A 12,914-nucleotide genomic window follows, 5' to 3' on the forward strand; every position below is an offset into this window, starting at 1 on the left:
CCGCGATCCATTTTACCACTTCCACATTTCTCCCCATTTCTCACCCTTTCAACTCTTCTTACACCACGTACACTACGTAGACAGTTCATCTCAACACTTCAACTTTTTTCTTTCAATTTCAACATCCGAACCCCACTATTGTAATAGCCTCAACGGCCTACTAACTTTTCTGCTTCTTAACAATTTACCACAATTTCCCCTAAAGCCGTAAAATCCGAAAGGAGATGAGTTGGAAAATTTTCCTTCCAAAGTGAAATTCGAACCTTAGATGGTTAAGTGACTAAGAAGGGTTCACCCTATCGCACCACAAAGAAAGATACAAATTTACTTCAACCCACGGGACCCTTTATGTGTCGAATTTAGGTGAGCGCCTTTCGTTTTAGGGGTAAAAGTATCAAACGAAATTTATGCAGACATGTAGTAAAAATTCTTTACATGGCATCTCCAAACATGCTATACTTTTTTTTCTTTTACAACGGATGAAACTGTGAGATATACCTTTCTGAAAACTTATACAAATATGCCAGTCAGAAAAGCGAATAAAGGAGGAGAGCAGAGTGTAGGTTCCACTTCTCCGCCTGCTAAAATGCCATACATTACCAGAACTTGCAATAAACCCAGAAACTCCATTGCAAAAGGTAACCACAAGTGCAAGAGTGCACTATGTTAAGTAATGATCTCAGTCTTAAAAAAAAAGTTTAATTTCGGAAGTAGAGACGGTATTACATTTACAGTGCTGTAGACAGGTTTGGAAAGATTGACATTAATAAAGGAAATGGTCTGAAATACATAATCCTTGTTAGGGTGAAGAAGAATATTTAAATAGGAAAATGCTTATGCACCTAAAGACTGAGAAAACAACAAAGGGTAAAACTCACGGTACTGGTGCATGGTTTATAAGAAGAGACTTTTCTGTTGTAGGTGAAAGTCAAATTTCGTAAAGCATGTTTGTTAGTCACTCACTGACTACTGGATTTCTTAACTCATTAGGGCCTAACTCTTAAGATCTGCTGACAGTTTCTCGGCATTAAACTTTTTGCAATGAGGTTGCAAGCCACATACTCATGCCCACAAAAATGGTCATGGAAACTTATGTGTGAAAATCACTTGGCTTTCTTTGTCATTTAATAAACATGGCTGTGAAAGTGGAGGAAACAATGCCCATGTAAAATTCATACTAAGTGGTTGGATAAAAAAAATTAAATATATAATGTTTTGGAAGACATCAATCAGAATTGTTAAGTGAATAAGCAAAAAAAAAAAAAAAAAGAAAGTAACCGACCGAAAAGACTATAAAAGGTCATGGGAAAGAATGAAGACTGAACTAGCAGTAATCAATAACAACAATGAATTATTGATATTATGAGGCAGCAAGGCGTGTATGCGTGTGTGTGTGTGTGTGTGTTCGTGTTTCAGCCATTAACCCATGGAGTTCTTCAAGAACTGCACTAGGTTTACAAAGAAGCTACATTCAAATTCCTATAAAGTACAGCCAACAAATGCTTAAAATACAAGAATTCAAAATTAAACCTAAACACAAATTTGTGAGTCCTGAAAAAAGAGATTAACAAATTTTACAGGCCACAGTGAATCAGTTGCCCGCTTGGGAATGAATAAATATAGTTGCATAGTAGCACTTTTTTCTGAATCCTTCCAAGACTACAGCCCTGAGGATTGCAAGAAATGTTGCCAGTAAGTTATAGACGCAACATGCGAAATAACACTTAAAGTGTGTGTACTTAATATATAACACATACACACATATATATATATATACATATAACATATATATATATATATATATATATATATATATATATATATATATATATATATATATATATAATATATATATATATATATATATATATTATATAAATATATATATATATATATATATATATATATATATATATATATATATATATATATATATATATGTGCATATAAAATATAAATGTTCATATTAAACAGCGTTTACAAAAACAAAGGACAAAATTAGGGAACAAGGTCTTCAACCCCAACCGATAATTTTGTTCTATGATGATTGCTTAATACGAAGTTAAATGGCGTAGTGATTACGCCAATCGAAAGAAATATGATTAGCAACTGACTAGTCACAATGAAAGGCAATCCTTCACCAGATGAAGAATGATACTCGTATATGCCACAAAAGGATGGCGGTGATCTCGCCCCACCCACTTCGAGTGATCTCGTCCCACCCACTTCGTCTCATTCGTAGAAGTGACGTATCTCCGCCTTTATTTTTCTCTTACATTCCAGGCTTATTATTAAGACTATCGTATATACTATTAATACTATAATTTCTTTACTTTAAACTCACTGAGAAACGTTGTCAAATATATATTTTGTGCGTATATTTACATAATATAAAACGCTAAAAAATTTAATATATGGAGATGCACATGTTGTCCATTTTTGTAAAAATAGCTAGAAAGGAAAAGAAAAATGAAACAATAAGAATCAGGATTGCCACTGTTATAATGCTTTCGCATTTCATTGATGGTGCTCAGTTTTCTACAATCTCGAATTCTGTTTTATGTAGCTTAGGTAACGCTTTTTTTTTTTTTTTTACATAACATCTGTGTTGTTTTACCTAGCAATTCCTGTAGTGCTCACTGCACGTGAGCTTGTGGGGAATTGTCAAAAATACGCCCTAAGATCTTTGAAAGACAAAGCTTCCATTCCCTTGATGTTTTGATAAGTCTGGAGGGATGCACACTATTCCCTCTGAACTGCATTAGTGGACCGCCTAGGTGCTATATTTAGCTTCCTTTTGTGTTTCACAATTTTTCATTAGGCAGTATGCTATTTCAGCCAACTATTTTAAGTTGATACGATTATTATATCTTTCAGCACACTGTTCTTATGGTTTTCAGACATAGGAAAATAGTTTAACCCTTATCAGTCCTTTCACTGATTAGAATTCTTGTTCATAAAGAAGGAAACCAGAGTTGTATGACAATTTTTCTGATATTCACTTTGCAGTCGTTTAATTCTGTTTTCTTTTCAGTTTTACAGTGATTTTTCAATAAATTTCCAATTATTTGTTTCTTTCTGGTATGTAATACAGTAACTTCTTAATCTTTATTTAAATTCCATTTTAATTGTTTTATTAATATTGCATTTCTTGTAATTCATCTATATTTAGTTCCTTTCAATCAAATTAAGGCTATTTTTTTAAGGATTTTTCAAATTTCAGCATCATAGCATCTTAAGGCCATTAACCTTACAAGATCGCAAATTAAAATGTTCTCCCTAGCTGTAGTAACTTTATCAATAGGTTACGAAAATATACTTATACACACTTATATACATATATATTATATATATATATACATATATATACATACACTTACATACATACATACATATATATATATATATATATATATATATATATATATATATATATATATATATATATATATATATATCTGTATATATATACATATATATATATACATACACTTATGTATTTATCAATGTATAGTACTGGTATTCTTCTTAGACACGAAGATATGTTGTTTTGTATTCCACATAGGAAAATGAAAGGTGTTTTTGTGAGAATATCCCCAACAGTTTCGTCCTCCAATGGACCTCTGGAGGACGAATCTGTTGGGCATATTCTCACAAAAACACTTCATTTTCCTATGTGGAATACAAAAGTATGAATGTATGTATATACGCGACCAAGGTGCAGGCAGGTGAAGACCAATGGTTGACATCAATGCAAGGGTGGACGAAGGAAACAGGCTAATTTCAATACTTTCTTCATTCCGACGTTTCGTAATAATACCTTCTTACACCGTCCACGAATCTTTAGTGGCGAGTAAGGAAGACAGGCCTTACTTTCTCGTCGCCAAAGATTCCCAAAATATGTAATATGTATTACTACATAACGTCGGAATAAATTAAAATGTTGATGTTAGCCTGTTCCCTTCGTTCAACCTTGCATTGAGATATATATATATATATATATATATAATCAGAAAGCTACAAACGTCGTTTGTAGCTTTCTGATTGTATATAATCACAGTGATGTGATAAATAGTCATATATATATATATATATATATATATATATATATATATATATATATATATATATATATATATATGTATATATATGTAGCCTATATGTGTGTGTACGTGTGTGTGTATTGTAACATGTATATGTGTGGATGTGCCACATTGAAAAAGTAACACTTGCTATAATTTCTGACCAGTCTTGCCTTTTGCTCTCTAAGACGTCTCCTAGAAGAACTGAAGGTTTCTTGGGAAACTAGAGGTAAAACCGGTCAGGATTTATACCCAGAGTTTCATTTGTCCAGTGATACATCTATTTCTACATCACGTGTTGTTGTGACTTCACTCACATACACACACACACACACACACACACACACACACACATACACAACATATATATATATATATATATATATATATATATATATATATATATATATATATATATATATATATATAATATAATATATATATATATATATATATATATATACATACATATATATATAATATATATATATATATATATATATATATATATATATATATATATATATATATATACATATACATACACACACACACACATACTGTACATGCAGTTGCTGCGATGAGCCAGTATAAACAGCGCCTAAAAACTGAAAGCGGCAATTACTTTACCTAGTCATTTTCAAGGGGAAAGAAGGCATACTGATGAAATAAAGAGCATACAAAAATTACGTTGTATTCTCGCCAAGTGAGCACAGGTCATCAAGATTCCGTAGTGTAGATGAGCTACCCATTTTTTACTGAAATGCTAAAATGAACAACCATTTTCTATCAACATAGCAATGAATAAAAATACAAGATGGTTTTACGTTAATATATAAATAGGAGGAGAGATCCTGAAGAAAATATTTTTTCCTTTTCTTGCAAAGTTGAAAAAATTAGGTTGTCAGCATACCTTAACGTCATGCAGGCATTATTTTCTGCTCAGTGGTTTCTCCTTTCACCCTTGCATGTATAAAACAAACATTTGGCCAACAGAACACGCCACTGTTCTCAAGACATCTCCATCTATAACTTTCTTGCACAGAACTCCAGGCTCGTGAGAACGACAATGTTTTTGAGGGTAGGATATTAATACTTTCTTTTTTCTAAGAACCGTTATATTCTTTTAGATTAATGACTTATTTTGTAAGGCAAAGAATATTTTATCTTCGCACTAATAATAACAATAATACATTTTTCGAATAATCAATTTCATTCAATATATATTCCAAGTAATTTCAGTTTTACTGGAAAACATTTAATTTTCTGATGACCACGGGGTATCTTCATAAGCTACTGTACTGTACTGCCAATGCATTAATGGCAAAAAGCATAAAGGTAAACAATACGGCTATGTGGAGCTATACTGTATAAAATGTGATAAAATTAAAGGAGACTTTACTAATGATCACCTGGTTTCTCAAGTAAGCGATGAAACTAATTCTGTTGTTCCGTTTTCTAATTTCTGATCTGCCAGCTTTGTGCTTAATTTCTGGTCTTTTTCTTTGCATAAGAAATAAACAAATTTCACCTCAGTGAATGCATGTTATTACATTATGTTGCGTTTTCTTTACTTGACATATTAAGCCTCACTAGACGTGTTAATATTTTCAAGAAATAACCTTATGATGAATTTTATGTTTGATTTCCAGGTTTATATCTCCGCCACTGCCTCACAGCTAGAGTATATACCTCAAATCGCTACGATGAGCTAGGTGCCCTCCGACCAGAGGAAACTAGGCTCTTAGGTCACATGAGAAATCTGTGGCAGCCACCACTGGTCTCCTGCCAGAAACTGTTGAGGTTATTGAAGGCATCACTAGCGATCAGTTCTACGACCCGAAAGACGCCACCTCAATTATGAGGTTATCAAAGCTGGCCTTCCTTCCTCTGAGCAAGAAGGTTCCCCTGAAAACAACGAAGGCAGATGACCGCAAGGTCAATGCAGAAGATATTTACAGCCTTAACGCTGCAGAGGCTGTCGTGCCCTCAGTTGTGTCATCCATGGAGGGGCTTCAAAAAACAGGTCCCTTCAAGAATCAGGAGATCCCTCGGTGGCCACAGTGCATCCAACGCTGCCTTACATGCTCAGTCTGTATGGCCACGCCCAAACTATACTTTTCCTGTTCAGTCAAGTTATCATCCAGTCACCCAAGTGGCTCATAAACAAGTTACTCAACACAGTTATACTCCCACTACTCAACCAAGCTATACTTTGGTTGTCCAGTCTGTTCATAAACCACTTACACAGCAGAGCTATAAAACAGGTCCTCCATCAAGAGCTCATTAATTCATGCTACGACAATAGAAGGTCACCCGCATGATTTTTCTTTGGGAGATATTTTAACCCTAAGAACACAAAGATTAAAATATAAAAGAACTGTCGTTTCTGTTTTTAAGAAAGATGTCAATTGAATTCTGCTGAATTAATGGAAATCCTAAACTCGAAATGCATAACGTTATATATACCAACTTAAAATTCGAGAATGACAAAAATGGAATCTGCCGACCTTGCTTTAGCTTATGACTACTGTGCCAGAGGGGAGCCGCCAATCAAAAGGAATCTGAATAAAAGGTAAATGACCTATGTGTTACGGTTCTCCACAAAAGACAGCAATGTGCCCCGCATGATAAAACATGTGACCTGAAGAACGTATCATTATTAGCTTTACTGTAGTATGAAAAAGTGCCAACAATGCCAAACTTCCAAACAGTATCTGATGACATAGTTTTCTGTTTTGAATCCGAAGTAAATTCCACTTATCGCCAAGAAAATGAATATTCTTTGTGATGTTTAGCAGTGTTATGTCAGGTCAATGCTTGCCTGTGTGACAGTTTGACGCAAATTTCAAAATACTGTATTCAAGGATGAAGTCATCAGTGCATGTCTATGACCCTTCAGATGGCCTCGGTAATTAAAATACCAAAGGAATGCTACAAACCTTTCGTACTTTAATTGCCGTGAACATCTGAAGGGTCATAGACATGCTTTAGCGACTTCATCCCTAAATGCACTATTTTTAAATTCGCATCAAACTTTACGATTCTGATAAGAAGCAACCAAGAAAAAAAAAGATAAGTAAATGACTGTAAGCAATGCGGGGAACATTTAGGATCGAATAACAAACCGCACAACAAATAATGTTGGTGGTATCCCCTTAGGGGAGGAGAGGCCTAATGATAAAAAGTTAAAATTCGTGAAAATATGTAGTTGCGCAGAGACAGTAATAGATTAAATAGACTATGATGTGGAGACTGAAGCACGCATGATTGCCCAAAACAAACTGTCTTTGGAAGAGAGAATGTCGGGCAATACAAAACAGAAAGTTCCACGTTAAGGAGGTGATTAAAACGGACCGAACTTGCTAGTGGACTCTAAGGGTCAATTTGGAAATAATTGATGCTGCATTATGATGACATTCTTTTGATAATGACATCCTTGTCTTTAGCAATTAATACTCCTTATACAATAAACCTTTCCTACAATGAAATGCTAAAAATGGAAACAAATGCTAACTTTTATTTTTTTATTTGTTTGTTACCAAACTTTACACTAAGTAGGCACTTCATATGGCAAAAACAGAAGTTGCTCAAGACTGCAGTCTTGTCACACTAGTTTGACGAACATGCGGGACACGCTCCAGAAAACGTGCTCACGTAACACCGCCTACAAGCATCAGATTCTTTCGTGCTTTGACGTTTTTTATTGTTTCTTCTAAAAGCGGCGTGATTTATTGCTATTATCTATTCAGCAATGTTTTCAGTAACAACTATTTGACGATTCAGTTTTAATCGGCATCTCTCTGGACAGTGTGTAAATGTAAGTCCCACGAAGTTACTTCTAGAAGTCTATCATCAAGTAAAATCTGCTGAGAGAATACGAGGAACCTAAATTATCCTTTGTTATTCTATACTGAACCGATTCTTTTTCATTTCTTTTTAAACGACCGCCAAGACTTATTTTATACAATCCATTTTGAATTCGAGGCCTATGTGATTTTCTGAAACATGAAAATATTTTGTAAAAATCGAATAATAATTCTATATTGAATATAATGGGTATACTGTAAAACTGATTTGAAAATGTAGTAAATTTTCTTATTTGTCACTTGAAAGCCACATATCCATCAAAATTGATAAGTAATGAAGCATCCGACACAAATATTAATATTTAGCATCCCTTGGTTGGATGGAGACAGCAGTGGACACGAAGTGATAGTTTGCGGGGTGGGGGTAGGGAGGGGGTAGGAGGTTGCAAAAAGGGGGTGGTTGTAATGTGGGGGAGTGGCTTGTATTACTGTTACATTTTATCTCTTTAACAATTGCTACGGTTCAATTTTCAGCTACATTACCATCCATTATATTACGTGAATTAAGTGATTTACAACGCCACCTAAACTAGCGTGCGTGAGAGCTTTCTAAGAAAGTAAGGTTGAGATCGACATCAGGTGGGCACATGCGTAGAATTGACTTCCGGGCAGGAGACGACAGTTTATCATTCTAGTGCGGTAGGTATTATAGTGTGCTCATAGTTCCAAATTTGCCAGGAGGCTGATATGTACCCTCTTATTTAAATTAAATTTATATATATTTCTGTGTGTGATATATCTATAAATATATATATATATATATATATATATATATATTAATATATATATATATATATATATATATATATATATATATATATATATATATATATATATTATATATATATATATGAGGGTTCTGTGAATGCATGAAACAGTATCTACTTCATACTTCAAGATAGTAAAGGTTAGCTGCCAACGAGCTTGACTTCAGAAGAATTTGATGAAGCAACCAAGTTTGATTAATTAACTGAATTATGAAATTTAGGCTGTCAAGCCAAGCAACGGGGTACATTCAGCCATTCAGCGCTTAAGACACTAAAAAGAGGGAGCTGGAGTGGCTGAACAGCAAGATAAACAGATCCAGAAAATAAAGGGCATGATATCTATTGACCTAAAGATAGAACTGTGAGAAAATGCTAAAGTTATACGTTGAAATAACAGTTAGAGGTGTTGGACAAGAAGACTGAGAAAAAGGAGCGGGAATGGACGTTAAGTAAAAGGGTAAAAGATGGATGCAGCCAGGGGCCGAAAGGACGCTGTAAAAGGCCTTTAGTAAAGCCTGCGGTGCACCACGGGAGGTGCTCTGACGGCACTAACCCCCTTCGTAGGAAACAACTAAAGATTCCACTGCCATTTGGTCGTCAGCTTATAAAGCTGGCAGCGCTGGGAAAAGAATTTTCTGATAACATGTAAGGTTTCTGTAAAGCACAATAAGCCATGAAGTGTAACATGTATTGCTGTTCTTAACTTGTTCAAAACATCTTTGTAAATAAGGTCATTACAATTCGAAAATATGACCAAGATTGTTTAGGAAACTATTGAACAAAATCTCCTAAGCAAAAGTGAACTTCAGATAACAAATAAAAAAAATACGAACACTTTCCTTTTATTTCTTGTCCCTTCTTTATTTATGTGGCACCCCAGAAGGATTATTATTACTATTGTTGTAAAGAAACACAACCAGCACTGACAAGTGACTTAAATGAAATTTACTATAATTGTCATTATTATCGTGGATTTTAATAATAATAATAATAATAATAATAATAATAATAATAATAATAATAATAATAATGCAATCCTTAAAGCTGGGGAAGACTCAAAGCATAATGAATTATTGCCGTATGAGCAAAAGATTAAAACTTAAGCGTAGCTACGTACATCTTCCTCGTTGTCCATCTAACTCTCATCTGACGCATTTCTTGATTAGAAAGCGTTTACATTATGATGAAAATAGAACACTAAATGTTAACCATGACTGGGCAGTAATATTCTACTAAAAACCATAATGAATATCTACTGGCTCAGTTCAAATAATTATGATTCTTATTCGCATGTTTGACTAACAACCTATTCGTGATAGTGAACCATTCCTTGGCCAACGGAAAGGCGATAACACAGAGACCTTTGGGGCAAACGTTGCATTTTAGGCAACGTTACACAGATAGAGTAAAAGTATACCTATTTTTTTTTACCGTCGCAGTGCAGTACTTTTAAGTCTAATTTATATCTCTTTACAGTTGTGAAACTTGCTGTGGGAGACTTTAAAATAAGAATCGATTTGATATATTTATTAACATGAATCAAAATGATATTCAGAGAACATAAATGATTGATGAAAAACACGGTAAAATTAAAATAATGAGGAAATGGCCCTTCAAATAGTCAGTGGAAATCAATGCTCACTTGCGACTATTCTTATCTTTTGTTTGACCCATTAAAATGTGTGCTTGTTTATGTTCTTTTCAACATTAATTCACTGACACATCTACTCATTTACGAACGGTTCATGCCACTAAAGTTGAAATTCCTGTTTCTATTTGCTTGTGATTATGTGGACAGCGAAAAATCGGAAACTTATAACAGCTACAGCACTTAAATTTATTATTAATTATTATTATAAATGTGTGCTCAAATTCATACGAAGCAAGTTCGAAAGGCCAGTGATTGGCTGAGTAAAATTACACAGAGTAAAGAGGCAATGAGTTTATAAGAGAAAACAGATACTGATAATGAACCAAAAACTACATAAATATCACTTGTTTCAATGCTGACATATATTAATGAGGTCAAGAACGAAAAAAATATGATTTTATTCAGAATAATATAAGACCCTGAATGAAGAATCTGGTGTGTGTGTGTGTGTGTGTGTGTGTGTGTGTGTGTGTGTGTGTGTGTGTGTGTGTGTGTGTGTTGTGTGTGTGTGTGTGAAACTGATATTACCAAATGATTTATAGTGAAAGTTTAAACATAGACGACATCCAGCTGTAGCGCAAAAAGTTTTTAATTTACCACTAATGACAAATCATAAGTTCATGCTAATAAAAAGCTCAATTGAAAGGCCCGAGCACCCCACGCAATACACCGATAATACTCTGTCGCCAGTCTCAATTTCCACTTGCAAAGCAAATTAACTCTCGTGGGAATCATATTGTTTTCGCTCATCAGTATCTGTTCATATTTCTATTGTACATTCTATATCCAACCATTACTTTTTTGTTTACATTTCACAAGAATAAAGAAGCTGAAATATTGCTAACTCAGTTTTTAAAGTGAAATATTTTCTATTCTGTATTATGATCATTTTAGGAAAACGTGTATTACAAATTCCCCTTATTCTATAAAAGACTAATAATTCTACGTGTTAAGATCATGGACAGTACTCTTCATAAAATTGAAATTAACATTTCATTCCTATTAAGCGATATTCTACCTGCATTTATGCATTGCTTTATTCTTGTTTTTTTAATTTAAAAATTTTACGTGGAGTAGCGTTCCGCAAATTTCCAAGCCCCTTGGCAATTACTAGTTGTAAAAAAAATTAAATAAATCATTACTATCAACTCAGAACTAAACAACACCGGGTCAAATCACAATACTGTTTGCTTTTCATTCTCTAGATTTCTCTCGCCCTTCATCGAATAAAGCATTGCCTGAAGATGTTTCTGTACTTCACTCTATAAATTAATCATAAATCCCATCAGTCATTCGAGCACTAGCTCCTGTCAACTATTTTCTTTTTTCACTAAGGAGCCCCACATTTCCTATTTCGACATGTAAGACTTTCGAAAATTGCTGTCAAGGGCTACTTGGTTGTGTACTAGCGTCAGTTGTTTCCTTGACTTCCAGAATGTCCAGGTTTTGGCCTCGTGTTTTAATATGCCGCACGAAAATTACTCGATCCGCGCCTTTACTTTTTTCGTCCTCTTTTTTTCATTAGCAAACAAGATATTTTTGTGGTACTTTACCTCACACTGTATATTTCAGATCAGTAATGTATGAGTATTTTTCATAACTTTCGTAATTGCTAACAGTTCTCGTAGCGTTTGCGTCACTGAAGACTATCTCTTTTCATACGTTTAGACTTGGCGTGAAAGCTTGGACGCATATTTGTGGTTGAAAGAAATAAGTAAAAAAAAAAGCGCCCAAGTTTCTTCGGCGCAATCGAGTTTTCGGTACACCGTACAATCAAGGCCGCCGAAAATAGATCTATCTTTCGGTGGTCTCGGTACAATGCTGTATGAGTCGCGGCCCATGAAACTTTAACCACGGCCCGGTGGTGGTCTGTCCTATATCGTTTCCAGATGCACGACTATGGCTAACTTTAGCCTTAAATAAAATAAAAACTACTAAGGCTAGAGGCCTGCAATTTGGTATGTTTGATGACTGGAGGGTGGATGATCAACATATCAATTTACAGTCCTCTAGTCTCAGTAGTTCTTACGATCTGAAGGCGGACGGACAAACAAAGCCAGCACAATAGTTTTCTTTTACAGAAAACTTAAAAGGGAAAATACAATCTTATGTGCACTTTCTCTGTTACAACTGAAATATCGCATGAAAGTAAAGTGGACTCAATACAAAACCCATGCAGGACTACTTTTAAACCAGGTATGCACTCCATGAACTACATTCTCCGGAAATAGAAGCCATCTAGTAATAATATTGCATTGCGCACAATTTTGAAAATTTGAAATGCATCAGATGAATTAATGTAATGAAATTGTATGCTCCGAGCGGCTGACTCCAACTAGAGAACGGTTGGCATTAATAGAGAAAATATCCAGAGCTTGTACTGTTTACGGTGAGCCTAAACCGTTTTTTTAAAGATAGAAGATGATGGACAGCCTCAAGATCTTATCTAGCTAATTCGATAAATGAGAATATATCGGTGCCTAATCCTAAAATGAGTAATAACTCTACCTACTGAGAGGAAATTACGTGAAAGGAATAAAAAATG

Source organism: Macrobrachium rosenbergii, chromosome 20, assembly GCF_040412425.1.
Source record: "Macrobrachium rosenbergii isolate ZJJX-2024 chromosome 20, ASM4041242v1, whole genome shotgun sequence".
Taxonomy (NCBI): Eukaryota; Metazoa; Arthropoda; class Malacostraca; order Decapoda; family Palaemonidae; genus Macrobrachium; species Macrobrachium rosenbergii.